Raw genomic sequence first — 7,896 nt, 5'->3', positions numbered from 1 at the left:
AAAGAAATGTTGAGCCAAGATATAGAAGGATAATTGGAGTAACCACTGAAGGAATCACACGTTCAACAACTTCAACTATTTGGAAGTGTTACATTTTCCACACTTTTAAGCAAATTCGGTCTCTGCCACACTTTGCAGAGAAGTAGCCTGACCTCACAGTGTTTTTTTTTTTTTTTTTCCTTTTTACCTGTTTTCTCCTAAATTTGATAAAAATTCAACTTAAATGACTGTATCTAATCTCTTTAGCCAACTGTCAGATGGCTTCTCTGATGAATCTCTCTGAAAGGAGAAAAAAAAACCCTGCAATAAGTGCACAGAAAAGCTTCTATAGAGAACTGAGCAAAAGTTCTCATTAAAAACTTTTATGGAAAAAATATTTAAATCCTGATAGTTGTACCGTATGTTTCGGACTATAAGGCGCACTAGAAATCCTTTGATTTTTCTCAGAAATCAAAGGTGCGCCTTATAGTCCAGTGCGCCTTATATATGAACCATACTTAGACAACAGCTGCCTTGAACTGTGCACAGGTCTGCCACCTGGTGGTCATTCATCCTTATAATCAGGTGCGCCTTATACTCCAGTGCACCTTATATATGAACCTAGACGTTTTAGCAGGCATTTATTGATGGTGCGCCTTATACTCGGGTGCGCCTTATAGTCCGAAAAATACAGTAGTAATTTAAAATAAATAGTCCCCAAAGGTGCATCTAGACTTCATCTAGGCCAGTGGTGGTGAACCTCTGGCAGAGGTGGCACTCAGAGCCTTTGACCCCAGGACAGAGTTCACCAAACAGGACCAAATCCACCGAATCTTCCCAGGCAACTTAAGAGATGCTGCGCTATTTTAAAGCGACACTTCATTTGGCTGTTTGGAACTGCGGGAAAAGTGAGAAAGTGTTGATAGAACTGCATTATCTTTGTAGGTCATCCTGCTGGACCCACCATTCTTCCTGTTCAGAGAGACCCTGCAGAGAAGATACAATGATAGTTTGAATATGCCCTCCTTCTTTCAACTGTATTGGTGGCCTCAGGGGGCCGATACGATTGAAAGATGTGGAAGAACAGATAGCAATAAGTTACTGCTTAAAATACAATGTTGGCACTTCACGGTAAAAATATATGGATTTTGATTATAGTTTTGGCACTCTGTCTCCGAAAGTTTTACCATCACTGATCTAGGCCTATCACTAGTATCTGCATGTAGAAAGAGATGATGTAGTTGTCCGCACCATGGAGGCACAATAAGAAGGGGATGAGGAAATACTGCCCCATTGTGACCACCAAGTACATTTCTTATATAACCCATGCTGTCATTTCTTTACTTTTTCCCTTCTTTCCCCATTTCATAGATTTTATTGTTGTAAGTTTTCCGCAGGTGAGAAACTGGCAAAAGAATCGTGGAAAGAAAGACCAGGCCATCCTAATGACAACGTAGCCAAAATAAAGAGCCTTTCTTTTCTGTATTTATCTTTAAAAACACCTGAACATGTCTTAAAGGGGTTGTTGAGCTGTGGAAATAGGTTTCTAATCTAAGAGGGGGTTCCCATCTCTTATCCAGAGTGCGAAATGTGTTTCTTTTTTTACAGAACTCTAAAAAGTAGCCATTGTCCAAAGTGAAAAGCCCCTTTGCAGACAAGGGTCTATGCACTGAGGAAGCTCCCTTTGCTTATCTATTCCTATGTAGGAATCTGTGAAGGACATACAGCTTGACAATTCTAAGTCTCTAATGAGTTTACTGCTTCAGTTATAGCTGAGGCTCAAGTTTTGGTAGTCTTGGTGATTATTAGGTTTTTGAACAAAACTCCTGGTATATAGTGGGAACCAGGTCTCTGTAGCACTGTCCTAGTCTCTGGCCACACTTAAACATGAGAACCAGGGCTTTATCCTCCGTACAAGAACTTGCAGAAGCTACTGGGGCGTGGAGTAGCCTTAGCCCCCAGTCCCCGGCAAGGCTACTCCACGCCCCAGTAGCCTCTGCAGTTAATTTACATATTACTAAGATTATTCCAAGATTATTAAATTACAGATTATGGCAGAGGCAGGCAGGAGGAATCTTCCATTAGATCTACTTCTGATAGTAGATTCCTCATGGTAGGTTTCCTTTAAAAATTGCATTTTGCAGCCATAAACAAGAGTATTTAGCATTACATTTGGCATAACACATAAACACTGTGTATCATACAATCCAATGCACAGCACTCTAAACATCTGACTAAATAATTGTGCCTTTAGTAGAAGTCAGTGGGGACCATGCAAGTTTTTTGACATCGAGGGCATGAAAAGTCTCAATTCCTGGAATGCGACTAAAGCAAAATTTTGATCCAAGGAATCCTCTAATTCACACCTCTGCTCTGTCAGAAGGGCAGAGCGCAGAGTCTATAGCTCCTCACCCTGCAGTACTTGTAAACTGTATTAGCAACTAGATGCCTATACAGTTAAAGCACACAGGGCAAATACAGTCTAGGGTCCCCAGTTTCACGGATTCCACAAACCAGCTAAGTCTAACTCTGTCTGTACAGATGAATATATTGTGCAATGAAAACCTCAAATAGATGATTACAATGTGGACACACTTTAACATCTGTGTTACAGCTGGATCCCCTGTGGTTCAAGATAATCAAACCCAGATTACCAAAGCAATCTGTGATGAGCTAAAGTCAAGTCACAGTCTTCTGGCTTTTTATTAATGTTATTCATCATGAAAATCTATGATATACTGCACTATAATTGCTGGTCACTGTGACTACCTGCCCTTGGACAGGACTGGATAGCTATGAGTAATATATATGTATATATGTAATGGATCAGTTAGTGTAACCATCATGAAATATTGCACTCATATTAGATAGCAAATGTCCGTAGACCCTGATCACTGCTGTGTGCCATCTTCTGTCTATATTGCAGCTGCATAACCCCATGTCTGGGAAGGAACAGTCCTATAAGCTTGTAACAAGGTCCCTGGTTGGACACCTGAACTCTCCGACTCCCCAAGGGAAGTTCATAAAACCCATTGGCTGGAAAGTTCTAGAGACTTGAGACTAGACAAGTGTGAGATGGATTCCTGAGAGAGAGTGTGTCTGTGAATGTAATCCAGAAACACGCCTGCAGATATAAGGCCTACAGCGACCTCATCCCTAATGGGGGCTGCCTACACCATCTCACTAGAGGAGCCCCTGACCTCTCCAGCCTAAAGCTACAGAAACTAGGCTGTGAGCATCCTTTGCCCGACATAATCCAACCAGCTACCGTGAACCTGAACAGATTGGCCTGTTACCTTTGCTGTTCAGGAATAAAGGAATTGTGAGCTGATGTTATACATCTCTTGTCTATGTGTGATCCCTCAAGCCCACTAACATCAAGGGCCTCCCCTCCACTATCTACCAGGGATCCCTTATACATGCATGTACCGAGAGTGCCCCAGAGGGAATTACCATCTCCCTCTTTCCTGTAACCCACCAGCCGGATACCTACTTAGAGTAGACGAGGCATGTTCCACCTGGATCAAGAGATCGTGACTCAGTCAAGTGCTAGGCTGCAAACAAGCCAGCCACTCCGGTACCAAGGGAATAAGGTGCTTCTAAGGCTCATTTGCATAATTTTTAAAGCCTTGTTTTTTTAAAAACAAGGGCATAGTTAGCGTAAAAAAGAGCAGATCCTGCCAGAGGGGGCGCACACCAGTATGTCAGTGTGCTTAGTTTATAATCCTTCATCCTGGTGGTAGATTTCCTTTGCCCTTATTAATATATATTATATAACAATCATTACATTATATAAATATAATAAAAATACAATCACACAGGCCAAGACTTGTATCTTGGCTGTCACAGATGGTCCCGCGAACCATATCGCGGGTTGCGGGCTCACCTCTCCCTGTTCCTGATTCTCTGCCGAGCACCTTCAGGAAATATAAAAGTCCAGCGCCTTCCTTACTGCCTTGCCTCACAGCCTGAGAGAAAGCTCTACTGTGATTTACCTGCCTGTGTCTCCTGCGTTCCTGTGTCTCCTGCATTCCTGTGTCTGATGCGTTCCTGAGTCCCTCCGTGTTTATGTGTTTACATGAGCTCCTCCGTGTTCCTGTGTACCAGTGTTCCTTCGTGCTGCTGTTCCTGTGTACCAGTGTTCCTCCGTGCTGCTGTTCCTGTGTACCAGTGTTCCTCCATGCTGCTGTCCTGTGTGCCGTGTTCCCGTACCCATCTGCTTGGATCCCCCTTGCTGACCCCGGATTGGACTAGGAGGTAGTGGCTAGTGTCATCGTCTGCAGTGGTCCAGAGGATCCACAACCCTCGAGCCTGACATTGGCCTTGTCCTTTGTAGATAAATATTTACAAATCTATACATTAAAGCGCTAAATGACAATTTCATCTCTACTATATCCCATGACTGTATCCATATTCCTGGGTTATACTGTAATCCGCCTGATAACCTACAGGGAAGTTGTAAAGTAATCACAGGTCAATGGGTTCCTTTTGGTGCAATTGCTCTCCCTGTTGTTGTGACAGGCGCAGGCCCTACAATACAGCTATGAATTTGTGGGATTGAAAGGGTTAAGAGTAGAGATGAGCGAACACTAAAATGCTCGGGTACTCGTTATTCGAGACGAACTTTTCCCGATGCTCGAGTGCTCGTCTCGAATAACGAACCCCATTGAAGTCAATGGGAGACTCGAGCATTTTTCAAGGGGACCAAGGCTCTGCACAGGGAAGCTTGGCCAAACACCTGGGAACCTCAGAAAAGGATGGAAACACCACGGAAATGGACAGGAAACAGCAGGGGCAGCATGCATGGATGCCTCTGAGGCTGCATAATCGCACCATTATGCCAAAATTATGGGCAACAGCATGGCCATGACAGAGTGACAGAATGAAGCTAGATAGCATCTAAAACATCCAATAATTGACCCTGACACTATAGGGGACGGCATGCAGAGGCAGCGGCAGCAGGCTAGAGAGTGTCATGGCGACATACCCTAAATGGACTCAGGCTTCAAACCAATGGGTGGCAGAGAGGAACCAAAGGAGGTGAGCAAGAAGCGCTCAAATAATATCGGTACATGATAAAAGTTTGCCAGTATATTTTGTGGATTACACAGCAGGGTGGCGACAAAGTTAACATGGAAGCCATGAAAACAACCCAAAATTCTGCCTGACACAGCTCGTTTGATAAGGGGACGATGTATGGAGGCAGTGAACTAGTAGTAGATTAAAGGTGCTGCAGTTAAAACTATGTTAGTTGGATCTTGGCATGGAGCTGGCGCTCCGCTGCCAGGCGAGCTTTCGCCAATCCAAGCCCCTGTCTCTAGGCTACTCCCCAAACAGCACTTCTAAGAACCTTTTGTATAAGATCAAGTGTAGTAGCGTTCTTATAAGTTTAGGATATGCCGGGTGAGGGGAATGTAAACAGATGCGCAAGAAGCGCTGAAATAATATCCCTAAATGGTAAAAGTTTGCAAGTATATTTTGGGGATTACACAGCAGGGTGGCGACAAAGTTAACAACTTTGATGTGGAATGCCCTGTAATAGCTCTTGGGCGGTGTGCCTTTTATCGCCTAGGCTCAGCAGTTTCAGCACCGCCTGCTGTCGCTTAGCGACGGCACTGCTGCTGTGCCTAGAGCTACCGACTGATGGCGCCATGCCCACGGATGGTAATTCGGAGGAGGAGGAGGTGGAGGAGGGGTGGGAGGAGGTATAGTAGGCCTTTGAGACCTGGACCGAGGTAGGCCCCGCAATTCTCTGCGTCGGCAGTATATGACCAGCCCCAGGGTCAGACTCGGTCCCAGCCTGCACCAAGTTAAGTGTAGTAGCGTTCTTATAAGTTTGGGATATGGCGGGTGAGGGGAATGTAAACAGATGCGCAAGAAGCGCATGATGCGCATGGAGCTGGCGTTCCGCTGCCAGGCGAGCTTTCGCCAATCCAAGCCCCTGTCTCTAGGCTACTCCCCAAACAGCACTTCTAAGAACCTTTTGTATAAGATCAAGTGTAGTAGCGTTCTTATAAGTTTAGGATATGCCGGGTGAGGGGAATGTAAACAGATGCGCAAGAAGCGCTGAAATAATATCCCTAAATGGTAAAAGTTTGCCAGTATATTTTGGGGATTACACAGCAGGGTGGCGACAAAGTTAACAACTTTGATGTGGAATCCATGAAAACAACCCAAATTTCTGCCTGACACACCTCGTTTGATAAAGGGACGATGTATGGAGGCAGCTATATGGACGACTTTTGGAGGTAGCAATGGAGACAACGTGTGGAGGCTGCTATGGAGACAATTTAATTTGGATAGTGCCTGTATGTGGCAGTCCCAAACATTTTTCAAACCAGAGGAGCAGGTAGGTGGCCCTCCAGTAAAATGGAATAGATTGAGTGCCTGTATGTGGCAGTCCCAAAAATGTTTCAAACCAGAGGAGCAGGTAGGTGGCCCTCCAGTAAAATGGAATAGATTGAGTGCCTGTATGTGGCAGTCCCAAAAATTGTTCAAACCAGAGGAGCAGGTAGGTGGCCCTGCAGTAAAATGGAATAGATTGAGTGCCTGTATGTGGCAGTCCCAAAAATGTTTCAAACCAGAGGAGCAGGTAGGTGGCCCTCCAGTAAAATGGAATAGATTGAGTGCCTGTATGTGGCAGTCCCAAAAATTGTTCAAACCAGAGGAGCAGGTAGGTGGCCCTGCAGTAAAATGGAATAGATTGAGTGCCTGTATGTGGCAGTCCCAAAAATGTTTCAAACCAGAGGAGCAGGTAGGTGGCCCTCCAGTAAAATGGAATAGATTGAGTGCCTGTATGTGGCAGTCCCAAAAATTGTTCAAACCAGAGGAGCAGGTAGGTGGCCCTGCAGTAAAATGGAATAGATTGAGTGCCTGTATGTGGCAGTCCCAAAAATTGTTCAAACCAGAGGAGCAGGTAGGTGGCCCTGCAGTAAAATGGAATAGATTGAGTGCCTGTATGTGGCAGTCCCAAAAATGTTTCAAACCAGAGGAGCAGGTAGGTGGCCCTCCAGTAAAATGGAATAGATTGAGTGCCTGTATGTGGCAGTCCCAAAAATTGTTCAAACCAGAGGAGCAGGTAGGTGGCCCTGCAGTAAAATGGAATAGATTGAGTGCCTGTATGTGGCAGTCCCAAAAATTTTTTAAAACAGAGGACCGGGTAGGTGGCCCTCCAGAAAAATGGAATAGATTGAGTGCCTGTATGTGGCACTCACAAAAATTGTTTCAAACAGAGGACCGGGTAGGTGGCCCTCCAGAAAAATTAAATGCATAAAGTACTATAGGTAGAGCCAGTGGGCCCTGTCAAAAAATAGCCAGTTTCCTCTGCTTTACTGTACAAAGAGCAGGAGAAGGAGGAAAATGAGGAGGAGGAGGAGGAGTGGATAAATTATTCAGGTTGAGCTTCCTTCACCTGCTGGAGATTGGAAATTAGGAGAAATCCATGCTTTATTCATCTTGATAAGCGTCAGCCTGTCAGCGCTGTCAGTCGACAGGCGTGTACGCTTATCGGTGATGATGCCACCAGCTGCACTGAAAACCCGCTCGGACAAGACGCTAGCGGCAGGGCAGGCAAGAACCTCCAAGGCGTACAGCGCCAGTTCGTGCCACATGTCCAGCTTTGAAACCCAGTAGTTGTAGGGAGCTGTGTGATCATTTAGGACGATGGTATGGTCAGCTACGTACTCCCTCACCATCTTTCTGTAAAGATCAGCCCTACTCTGCCGAGACTGGGGACAGGTGACAGTGTCTTGCTGGGGTGACATAAAGCTGGCAAAAGCCTTGTAAAGCGTACCCTTGCCAGTGCTGGACAAGCTGCCTGCTCGCCTACTCTCCCTCGCTACTTGTCCCGCAGAACTACGCACTCTGCCGCTAGCGCTGTCAGAAGGGAAATACTGTTTCAGCTTGTGCACCAGGGCC

Source organism: Engystomops pustulosus, chromosome 11 (assembly GCF_040894005.1).
Source record: "Engystomops pustulosus chromosome 11, aEngPut4.maternal, whole genome shotgun sequence".
In the NCBI taxonomy this organism is placed as follows: Eukaryota; Metazoa; Chordata; class Amphibia; order Anura; family Leptodactylidae; genus Engystomops; species Engystomops pustulosus.
Note: the sequence above shows the minus strand (reverse complement) of the source record.